The sequence below is a fragment of the Miscanthus floridulus genome, chromosome 10, assembly GCF_019320115.1.
Source record: "Miscanthus floridulus cultivar M001 chromosome 10, ASM1932011v1, whole genome shotgun sequence".
In the NCBI taxonomy this organism is placed as follows: Eukaryota; Viridiplantae; Streptophyta; class Magnoliopsida; order Poales; family Poaceae; genus Miscanthus; species Miscanthus floridulus.
Genome location: NC_089589.1, coordinates 101,146,754 through 101,158,759, shown reverse-complemented (window position 1 = coordinate 101,158,759; position 12,006 = coordinate 101,146,754).

The window sequence follows — 12,006 nt, the reverse complement described above, 5'->3', positions numbered from 1 at the left end:
GTCAACAGTCAACGTTGACCGGTCAACGGTCAACCAGATTGGGTCTCGACTGGGCTTTGGTGGGCCTGGACGGGGCTGGATTTGGGACGAGCCGGCCCGAACACGTGGCATACTGTGGCGCTACCACGTCGTAGCCAAGGGCCTCCACTAGGCTTCGTCCACCGTTCGGCCCACCCTGCGTGGTTCACGGTGAACTGGTGTTCACGATCCATGGACCGTTGGCTGGTCTTCGGTGGACCGAGTCCACCCTTCTTCCCTCTGGCCTGGTTCATGTGCCAGAGGGAACAAGGCCCGCAGCATTTCGGCCAGAAGCTTGATAGTGAAGACGGCGGGGAGCATTCGGGAGAGGCTTGCCGGAGGGCATGTCGGAGACCCACTTGCGCGTGGGGAAGGCCTTAGGCTATCCACGGAGTTACCAGACCGAGAGCTTGGCCCTTGCGAGGGATTCCTTATGAGGGGCTCCAACGAGGACTAGGGGAAAGCTTGCACGCTTCTTGATACATTGGTAAAAATACTGGAGTCATTGACGGGAGTTTGCATATCTCTACCTTGTTCTTTAGCTTTCGCATTTACATTGATTGCATCACTCCTTTTGCGGTAGAGATAGCAACACATTATCAAAACCGTAGTTGCACATTTAGATAGTTTGTCTTTTGCATAGGTTTTGCTAAGGTTAGTAAAAGAGGCCATAGTTTAGAGTTAGAATTTTAAGTTGCCTAATTCACCCCCCCTCTTAGGCGTCACGGTACCTTTCAATTGTTATCAGAGCCAGTTAGCTCGACGCTATTTAGAGTGGTTGGGATGGATACCTCTGGGCCTCCGCACTTTGATGGCACTAACTTCCCCTATTATAGAGCTAGAATGGCTTGCTTCCTTGAGGCGGTTGACTTGGGAGTTTGGAGAGTCACTCGTGACGGGATGAAACCCATTAAAAATCCCGATAAACCCACGAAGAGTGATGAAAAAGAAATTCATTTCAATGCTAGAGCAAAAAATTTGCTTGTTTGAATCTTTTAGCATGGATGTGTTTAACCAAGTATTCACCTTAAATATGGCAAATAAAATATGGTTAAAACTCCAAGAGCTCCATGACGGCACAAGTAATGTCCGTGAGCAAAAACATTGTCTAGCTAAACAAAATTATGATTCCTTCAAAAGGAATGATGATGAGCTTATTTGTGATATGTATTCTCATTTGAATCTAATTATCAATGAGTTCCATTCTATAGGATTAACAAAGCTACATGATGCGGACATCGTGAGGAAGATCATCTCCGTGCTACAACGAAAGAAATATGCAAGCATCATCACCATCCTTCATAATATGGAGGACTTGAGCACCATGACCCTGGCCATAGTCATTGGTAAGATAGTGGCATTCGAAATGTCATGGAAGATGGGTCAAGAAGAAGCCTCTTCATCAAGCAAAGGCAAAGCTCTTGCATGTGGCAAGAAGAAGATGAAGAGCAAGCAAGTTGAGACAAGTTCAAGCTCATCAAGTGAAGAAGAAGAAGATGATGAGGATGATGATGATGATGAAGATTCAAGTGATGATGATCAATCTTCCTCCTCCACCTCTGACCATGATAAAGAATCAATCAAACTAATCAACAAGGAGTAGAAGATGATCCAAAAGCTCAATGTCAAGGGTGTGCCCATCCAAATCCAAGATCTCATTTTCACCAATCAAAGAAATGAGCAAAGAAAGAGAGGATGCTATGGATGCGGTGAGTTAGGGCACTTTGTGGAAGTTTGTCCAAATAAGCCCACACCCAAGACAAAGAAGAAGGCATGCAAGAACCAAACCCTCATATCAATAAGGTCATGGGATGACTCTTCAAGTGAAGAAGAACACCATCACAAGAGGCGAGGGCTCAAGCACTCATCATCAAGCTCTTCACGTGTGTGCCTTATGGCACGAGGTAACAAAAGCTCATCCTCTAGTGACAGTGATAGTGATGATGAAATGCCTTCTTATGAAGAAATTGTGCAACAAAATCTTAATTATGCTAAAGTTTGCACTAGTCAACAAAAGAAGCTCGGAAAAATAAAAGAAAAGCTAGATAGTTCACAAGAAGCATACAAAACTTTGCTTGAACAATATGAGAATTTTGCTAATCTTAATGTTCAATTATCTACTAAAATTGAGCAACTTGAGGCTAGTGCAACAACAAATGCATGCACAATCAATGATGAGCAACTTATAAAGAAAAATGAAAAATTAAAAGAAAAGTTAGCTAGCTCACAAGATGCTTATAAAAGTTTGCTTGCTAAAATGGAAACCATGTGCAAACATTGTGATGAGCTAACTAATAAAGTTGCTAATCTTGAAGCCGTTAGCACAACCCCCACCAAGGCATCTAAAAGGAAAATTTCTATCATTAACATGTCTAAAAAGGATGCTTCTACTTCTTGTAATGATTTATGTTTAGACTTACCTTTGTGCAACCAAGTTTGTGTTGAGAAAGTTGTTGTAGATACATGCACACAAGAGGTTACAAAGGAGAATGAGCAACTCAAGCAAGAAGTAGCTCGCCTCACCAAGGACTTGACTCAAGTGAAAGTCAAGGCAAAGCAAGCCCAACTTCATCAAGATAACACCATCAAGGGAGTGAAGAAGCTTGATGAAGGACAAACCGTAGTTTGCTACGTGTGCCACAAGGAAGGTCACAAGTCCTATGAGTGCAAGGTGAAGAATGGGGGAGGAGCAAAGAAGAAAAAAGAGAAAAAGCACACAAGCAAGCTCTCCAACACCTACACCAACAAGGTGGACAAGAAGGCCTCCACGCCTTATCTCTTGAAAAAGAAGAAAAATGACAAGGTGGTGGCCATCAAGGTGAACAAGCAAGCCAATAATGGGGTCAAATGCTTTTGGGTGCCAAAGGAAATCATTTCCAATATGAAGAGCACCAAGAAGGTTTGGATCCTGAAAGGGAAGTGAGAAGTCCAATGGACTTCGGGAATTTGGAGAGTTGGCAAAGTTTGGATGCATTTCATGGGGTGTATCATGATAGACAAAATCATTGCCAAGTGGGTTAGTGAATACTATGGACCCAAATTCCCCTTCCCATGTTAGGTAACTAGATTCAATTTACTTCAATTGGTATTAGATTTAAATTTTCCTATAATTGGTATCTTTTAGCATCTAGTTACTCTTCATGCCTAGGTTTGCATTTGAATTCTTATATCTTTTGTCATGCATACACTAGGTATATCATATGGTAGGCTTGCTCGGTTTCACTCTTAACCCTTGGAGCAATCCTACATGGTTTAAAATTATTTAGAAGCATGGCACATAGCTTGTCTTACAATTGTTCATCTAATATGTGCCAAAGTCCAAATTATAGATAATCTCTCCCGGATATCACATCCGAAAATGACTCTCACATTCATGTGATGTCATCTTTCAAGTGGTATTTTTTATTCTAGAATCAATGGACACGTTTCCTACAAGTATTTCACACTTGTGTGCACAAATTTAGGGTGAGTTTACTCTACAAGTTGGATGCCTTGAGACTAACACCTTTTCAAGCTTATCATGTATGTAGTAGTCTCATTGCAAGAAAAATGGAGTCCTCGGAGTTAAGCATCATACTTTAAATATCCACCATCGGTTGCAAGTGGTAGAAATCAAATTGATTTCCATATGTAGTATTTCTAAACCAATATCATCATGTTGATTTCATTTTGATATTTATATGCTTTATCCATATATTATATAGACTAAATTTCCTTGTGCAATACTTTGCCAATTATGCATATGCTTTGCCTTCTATCATATGTATGCATATACTTAGGGGGAGCTTAGTCCATATAATGTGAGAGTCAAATTTTGTGATCTATTTCACTCTACACATAAAGGATCACAAAGTTTGACCCTCCCTTGTGCTTCTAATGTCTTCCTTTTTGGTGTTTGATTCCAAAGGGGGAGAATTTAGAGGACCAAAAGCAAGCATTAATTTGTAGTAATAGTCCAAGAAAGAGAGGATAGTGGATTATGGATTAGCCTATGTAATGGGGAGAATTTATAGGAAGCAAGGCTTAAATCTATAATACCACATGGGCACTTTTGCAAGAGCAAGATAAGTTTTTATGTAGTCTTACAAGTAGTATCTTTTCGCATCATATAATCTTGCCTCTTGCATTGCATCCTAGCAAGTAGTTAGTTTTTAAAATTTCAAAATTCTATTATTTGTTTGCTTTGGTCGTGTTGTCATCAATCACCAAAAAGGGGAAGATTGTAAGAAAAATGGACCCTAGGCCCATTTACTTTGGATTTTGGTGTTTGATGACCAACACAACCAAATTGAACTAATGAATTTACAAGTGATTGTTTTGTAGTTCAATAGGATGCAAGATGTGACTTGGACAAAGACGACGTGATGATCCGATGATCAACACCTCAAGGAAGACCTTAGGAGCACAAGAGAAGACCCAAGATATCAAGCAAAGTCCAAGCACGAAGATAGGAACCAAGCCGCACGCAAGATCACGAAGAAACGAGCTCACAAAGGTGACCGGACGCTGGACTGGACGCTGGAGAAAAGTGACCAGACGCTCTGATTAGGAGGCTCGACAACAGCAGCAGTGACCGGACGCTGGCGGCAAACCGACCGAACGCAGGACAACAACGTCCGATTGAGTACAGAGAGGTTCTAGAGCGGCGAACTTGCGACCGGACGCTAGCAGCGTCCGATCAGTTGTTCGCGGCTCCAACGGTCGGGACGACCGGACGCGTCCGATCAGGACGACTCCAGCGTCCGGTCAGTAGCAGAAAAGCAGGATTTCATCCCCAACGGCTACTTTCTCAGTGGGGCTTATAAATACAACCCCCAACCGGCCAAATGAGGTGTGTGGAGCTGAGGAAACATACCAAGGGTGTTGATACACCATTTTAGTGATCTCCACTCGCATAGTGCTTAGTGTTTTATTAGGTGATTAGCGTAGGTGCTTTGCGAAGTGCATAGGTTCATGAGACCAACGCTTATGCGCTTGCTCTAGGTATAAGCCTAGTGTTTAGTAAGGTTTGCATACCTCTTACCACTTGGTGCTTGCGCGCACCATTGTTGTACATCGGAGAGGCTTGTAGTCTTGCGAGATCACACCAACCGCATTTGTGGTGTGGCCGCCACCGTGTATGGGAGGGAACAAGACCCGCGATATTTCGGCCGGAAGCTTGATAGTGAAGACGGCGGGGAGCATCCGGGAGAGGCTTGCCGGAGGGCACGTCAGAGACCCACTTGCGCGTGGGGAAGGCCCGAGGCTATCCACGGAGTTACCCGACCTGGAGCTTGGCCCTTGCGAGGGATTCCTTGCGAGGGGCTCCAACAAGGAATATGGGAAAGCTTGCGTGCTTCTCGATACCTCGGTAAAAATACCGAAGTCATCGACGGGAGTTTGCATATCTCTACCTTGCTCTTTAGCTTCCACATTTACATTGATTGCATCACTCTTTTTGCGGTAGAGATAGCAACACATTAGCAAAACCTTAGTTACACATTTAGATAGTTTGTCTTTTGCATAGGTTTTGCTAAGGTTAGTAAAAGAGGCCATAGTTTAGAGTTAGAATTTTAAGTTACCTAATTCACCCCCCTCTTAGGCGTCACGGTACCTTTCACAGATAACAAGATGTAACCATGAAAGTACTAACAGGCAGCAGCTACAAATATACAAAATATGTATAGAACAAATTAGCTAGCTATATACAGACTAAATTAGCAAGCAATGCAGCTAGCCATGTACAACATCAATTAGCAAGCAGCAGCAACAACAATTAGCCAGGGCAAGTAGGCACCTACTCGCCTCCGCGACACCGCCCCCTGTTGCCCCCTGCTGGGTGCGCCCTGTGCCTACGAGGATTTTCAGGCTTATATGCTAGGGTTGTTGATGGGCTGCTAGTGGGCTAAATTATTTCGGGGCTCCGATGGTGATCCACAGGTGAAACTGAACCCCCAAACCCGCTAACTTTCGGGTATCCGAACCTAAAAAACCGTGGACGAGAACTAGACACCAAAACTGAAACCGCCAGACCGAAAACCACAGATATCCGACCCGAACCCGCACCACGGCCATCCTTAGTCGTCATTGGTGTCGACGCGTGCCCCGTTGCCTCGTGGGTGCTCCTCCTGCTGCACGGGCAACTTGTCGATGTGGCCTTGAACGAATGGGGCAGGAGAACCATCCCGGACGACAACTTGGTCCTTGTCGTCGGCGTTGACATGCGCCCTGTCGTCTTGTGGGCGTGCCTCCTTATGCACGAACATGTCATCGGCCGTCCTGGAATGAAGCAGCATGAAGCATTAACATCCTGGCCAACGACCTAATCATCGACAATGTGACATCGTAAGTCCCAGCTTCCGTTGGCACGTGGACAACATCCTTGATCTAAATAGAACGTCAACCAGAATGTTGTTCACCCTAATGAGGATACGGGGTGGCCCTGAAGACCAACGATATGGGCTGCGATATCCTAATTGGTCACGTGGAGGTCCAAAATCTTGCTATGCAAAAGAAATTCAAAGTAATCCATACTTTATAATTATAATACCATTATACTAATATACAATAAGTACAACCATATACTCTATGTATACTTGCATACTTGACATACATACTATCATTTAAACAAGTTGATGGACATTTCAGAGGAACAAGCTAAAGTTGAATTAAGTCAAATAATATTTTAATTACAAAAGACGAGATTACACCTTAGTCATATTTTGTTTATAAGAGCTCATATAATATTTAAACCATTTAAACAATTAACTTGTGAAATAAAAGACATGTGACAAAAGTTAAACGAAAGCATTTATGATTCGAGGTTGAACTAAGTAGGTTATAATTAAAAAGGTATTAAGGTTGATATTAATCATATTAACATTGGTTTATGAAAGGCCGATGTATAAACCTAATTGTTTTTAATTTAAAAAGTCATTGAATAACCATTAATCAAATTAACATTTATGTTGAAATTGAAAAGCATGAGACACGTAAATATAGATGTTAATGCGTAGCTTACGTTGGCACGAACACAACACAACAAGAACGGGCTAAAACGGAGCTAAAATGCACAAGCTATAGCTAAAACGGTGTTTAGTGGCAAAACTGTGATTTTTCAGAACTAATTTCGTATTTAAAATAATTATAAACTGAAAATCCTTTTGAAAACTGGACGGGTTAATTTGCATAAAAGCTGAGGGCTTTTCTGCAAAAGAGGTAGCGACTGTCGGTTGGGGTCTACGGACCAGCAGTGGACCGCGCCCGTGGGCTGCGTCCACAGGTCCACCGTGGACCGGCGGTGCTATGCACGGTGGCCGGCCATTGCCGGCTGCACGGAGGTCGCTGGGGCGGCGCTATGGGGTGCTAGCGCCCACGCGAAGCGCACCGAGTGGACGCGAGCGGCAGGGCATGCTCACCTAGGCCTTTCCCCACGGAGAAGGAGGGCCGGAGACGGCGGCGTGAGCGGCGGGTGGTTCGGTCACTCTGGCAAGGTGCGTCGGCGTGCAGAGAGGGAGAGGGAGCGCATGGAGGGTATAGTCGGGGTCCTTACCATTGTGTGAAGCCCGTGGACGTGCTCTCGATGGTGTAGAAGCGGCGGCGGAGGAGATTGACGGCGGCAGCTGAGCTCGAAGGCGGTGGCCATGGCGGCTCGGGTTTGGGAGCTCGCTGGTGACTACGGATGAGGGAGAGAGGGGCGGCGCGGGGTGCTATTTATAGCGGCGGCCAGCGCTGCTCGAGTGGAGGAGCAGCAAGGGCGGGGGGAGCGGCGGCGGTGGCTGACCGCGTCCCATGGGCGATGGTGCCCGGCTACGCGAGCTGTGGAGGAGGGGGAGGTGCTCGGTTTGTGCAGGATGCGAAGGACGCGAGATGAGGCGCAGTCAGTGTTTGGTCCACGGGCACGGGGTGGATCGGGGCGACGGCGTCACCCGGCTCGGGCGGAGGTTGGGGACGACCCCGACGGGTGGGCCCCACCTATCGGTGACGATGACACGTGGGCCCCGCTTGGCGGTGGCACAGAGGCTGGAGAGAGGGGCGCGGCTACAGGTGTGCTGGGCCTGGCTGCGCTGCTATTGTCGCGGCTGGGCCGGCATATGCGCACTGCACGGGAGGGGAAGGGGGAAGCGGGCAGGCTGGGCCACAAGTTAGTACAGGCCAGAAGCAGGGGAAAGGAGGAAAAGAAAAGAGGAAAGACTTTTCTATTTTTCTGACGCGGTTGAGGATGAACACCGCCGTGGTCACCGCCTCACCCCAGAACCTTGACGGCATGCCTTTGGCCTTCATCATGGATCGAGCCATGTTGACCACCGTCTGGTTCCATCTCTCCACTACGCCATTCTGTTGTGGTGAGTACGACACAGTGTGGTGTCGCACCACACCCTGATTCGCGCAGTACGCAGCGAACTCTACGGAAGTGAATTCACCGCCGCGATCAGTCCTCAGCACACGGTGCTCCCTATTCTGGCACCTGAAGATGATGGTGCCGCACCCTCGGATAGCCACCCTTGAGCCATCACCAAACTTCACCATACCGGTAACATCGTCGTCGAGCTCGGAGAAGGATGCCTTGAAGCCCGTCATGTGGTTGCTGGCACCAGAGTCCAGGTACCACTGCTGCTCCTGGTTGGCGCCCACACATCCTAGGTGGATTTGGGTGCGTGGTTTGTCGAGGTTGACAGCCATCAGGGCCTTCTTAGGTCCTTCCACCGTCGTCGCCTCTTCCTTCTCCTTGGCCTCGACATCGTGCGGTGCATAGAACGTCGCCATCAGGATAGTGGCCTCATCATCATCATTAGCTTGCGCCAGATGAGCCTCAGCCTTCTTCTCCTGCTTGCGATTTGGGCACTCCTGTGTCCAATGGCCCGTCTTCCCGCAGTACCGACATGCGTTGGGGTCGACCTACTTCTTCTTCTCCAAAGAAGCCTTGCCGCGGCGCTTGCAATCGCCACCGCGGCTAGAGGAGGCTACCCCGGAGTTCCTCCCTGCAGCCCACTCCTCCTCTGTCAGTAGCAGTTTGCCGCTGTCCTTCGTTGCTGTCGCCTGCTCCATGCGCTCATCCACTGCCCGCAGACGGCCTGTCACACCCTCGATGGTGAGGGTGGACAAGTCCAGCATCGTCTCTATGGAGAGAGCGATCTAGATGTACTTTGCCGGCATGGAGTGGAGGTACTTAAAGACCGCCTCCTCTTCATCGATGGTGACGCCATGGCTCTTTAGCTTGCTGATGAGCGCCTGTAGGCAGAGAGAGAAGTCCTCCACCGTTTGACCATCCTTGAACTTGAGGTTGGCGTACTCCTGCTTCAAAAGCTGGGCCATCGCATTCTTTGCGCGGTCAGAACCGACGCGCATCGCCGTAATAGCCTCCCAGGCCTCCTTAATAGATCTCTTTGCCCCAAACGGCTCCCTGTACTCCGCCGGTACAGCAGCGATGATAGCCTCCAACGCTGACATGTCATCTTCCTTATTGTCGGTGCCCTTATCAACAGCATTCCAGAGCCGTTGGGCTCTGAGCTTGACTTTCATGGTCACCGACCACTCTCCATAGTTGGTGCAAGTCAGCGTCAGCCAACTGGTGCCGCTGACCTCCCGCACTGTGCGAACAACGACCTTAGATCGTGGTTGGGCAGCCACAACAGTGCCACTGCTGTCGTCCATCTCCGAACCATTTGTCATCGCCAGCGGTTAGTCCAGCGACAGCACTTGTATGGCTCTGATACCACTTGTTAGCCCATAGGATCACCGACTCAGATGAGTCGACCACTCACCAGTCTTGTCGACCACGGTCGAGCACGACAGAGGCTATCCGACCACACACACCATGGCTAGAGATAGAAGAAGAAGGAGAACAGAGCATACACACAATACGAGCACCAGCATTGGCCTGAGCCCTGTATAGAAGATGACAAATTTGAACTCTCTTTGTTGAGTTGCAGTGACAAACTATATATACAACTCTATCTATCTAGTCATAGTACAACTGTCCTGCTGCAACAGTGACTAGATAACACAACAGGACTGACTTCTGTGCCTGTCCTTGCATGTGGCTACAGTCCGGTAGGTGAGCCGTTCGGCGCCTGCCTCTACAGCGGCTACGGTACCACAGCAGGGAGCTTTTTTGGCGTCATCTTCCCTTGCTATGTGTTCACACAAGGAAGCAGTAGATTATCTAACAGAGGCTGTAAGCAGTATGGGAGGATGACATAACTCCGATTTACTAGCACATTCTTGGATCAGCTTATGCTATTTATTCTTTGATAAATAAATCAAGGAAAATAATTTATTCGTCGTATCATATCCAGCATGATCAGCTGTGCTGGCTGTGGCTGAGGGCAGCAGCCGCAAAGTGATGTTCCTTTTTTTTGAGAATGTACAGTGAAGTTCCTTTGCAATTGTGTCCTGCGGCTGCTGCTGCCATAGCCGTAGGCGTAGCCATAGCCTCAGCCAGCAGAAGCGAGCACGGCCATCCATGACAACTTTGTATGAACAAGATGCCTTGGCCTGTTGATCTGCAGAGGTTCCAGCAAGTTGTGCAGCGGACTTCAAGACTGAACCAGGCCATGTCATCTATGATGGGTGCAGGAATAGCTTCAACAAGGGCCAACATATCATTCGGTGGCTTCTACGATGGCTTCTCATGGATCAGACCATCAAAACAGACTATCATCATGTACTAGTTGCCGTCGTAACATGTAGCAACTTCCTAGATATGCAAATTGAGTAATATATAACCAAGATATTAATATTAATACCTCCACAGATCAATGAATAGATGACAGACTTGATGTTCTCAAATTGAGTATGTATCGGTATTGGTTGCTATTGTAATTCTTTATGTGCCAAAGGATTGAACAGTTATTCTTGTTTGGCACAAATCAAGCCTATACGCATGCTGAAATGTCTGCAGTGTGTAATAACCAAGATTTGTAGGCAAATTGTCATATCAGCCTGTATCACCGTAGTTCCAAATGTTCACCCAAAATTCTTATCACAAAAGAAAAATGCAGTTGAAATTGAGTGAACGTTGGTCATTTTTTATTGTCTAATTAGTCACATTGAGACATATCCTCCTATGTTTTTTTCTCTCTAATGCTTACCAATTCCATAATTTTCATTTCGATATCAACCAGTTCTGTATTTTAGTATTTAAGTAACTGAGATATGTACTGCATTATGAACATTTCTATTTCTGTTGTAGTTTTGTGAAATACTTTTTTCTTAACAGGACTCCAGATTTTCAAATGGTCAAAGGATATGAAGTACAAGATTTCACCACAAGAAAATTTGAGTATTCAGATGTCATTTGACTATTCAGATGTCATTTGACATGTGTATGTTATTGAAATGGATGATTTGCCTAGATTATTCTCTAGTAGCTTAATTGAAGAATTCATTTGACATGTGTATGTGTTCAGTTGTTCTTAAGCCGAATTTCAGCATGCAACATAGGCTGGTCAGGATAATAAGTGCCTAGAAGTGCTTCCTGTTGTGTGATATCTAGAGCAATACACCGTGCTGTATCTAGATAAATTTATGATTACCGTTCAGTCTAATTTTTTTTTTCTGGACTTGGTTCACTAAATCTGCAGCCATGTTGAGTTTACTACTATAGGTCAGCTACAACACTTGGCAGAGGATTTTCCAGGTGTGGTAATTGGGTTGCCATAGGTCAGCTACAACACTTGGCAGAGGATTTTCGGTGACCGGGAGGAGCAGGTGATCATGGATGGATCGCCATATATGGGACACCAGCGAGAGATGACAAGATGGAAGAGTTGCCTGCATGAATTTGATAGGTACAATTTTGCTACATGGTGTCCCTGACCTGAAGTATAGAGGACCAGAAAATAGAGCAAGATCGAATCCATGGGAATTTGTAGACCGAAAGGAACTGTTAGGGAAATATTTTGCATAGAGAATGCTTGTAAGGAGGCTGTTTTGTTGGTGACTATGTTCCAAGCAGCCTCAGTTATGAGGCTTTTGTTTTTTGAAGGCCAAAACTGTGGGGGAGAT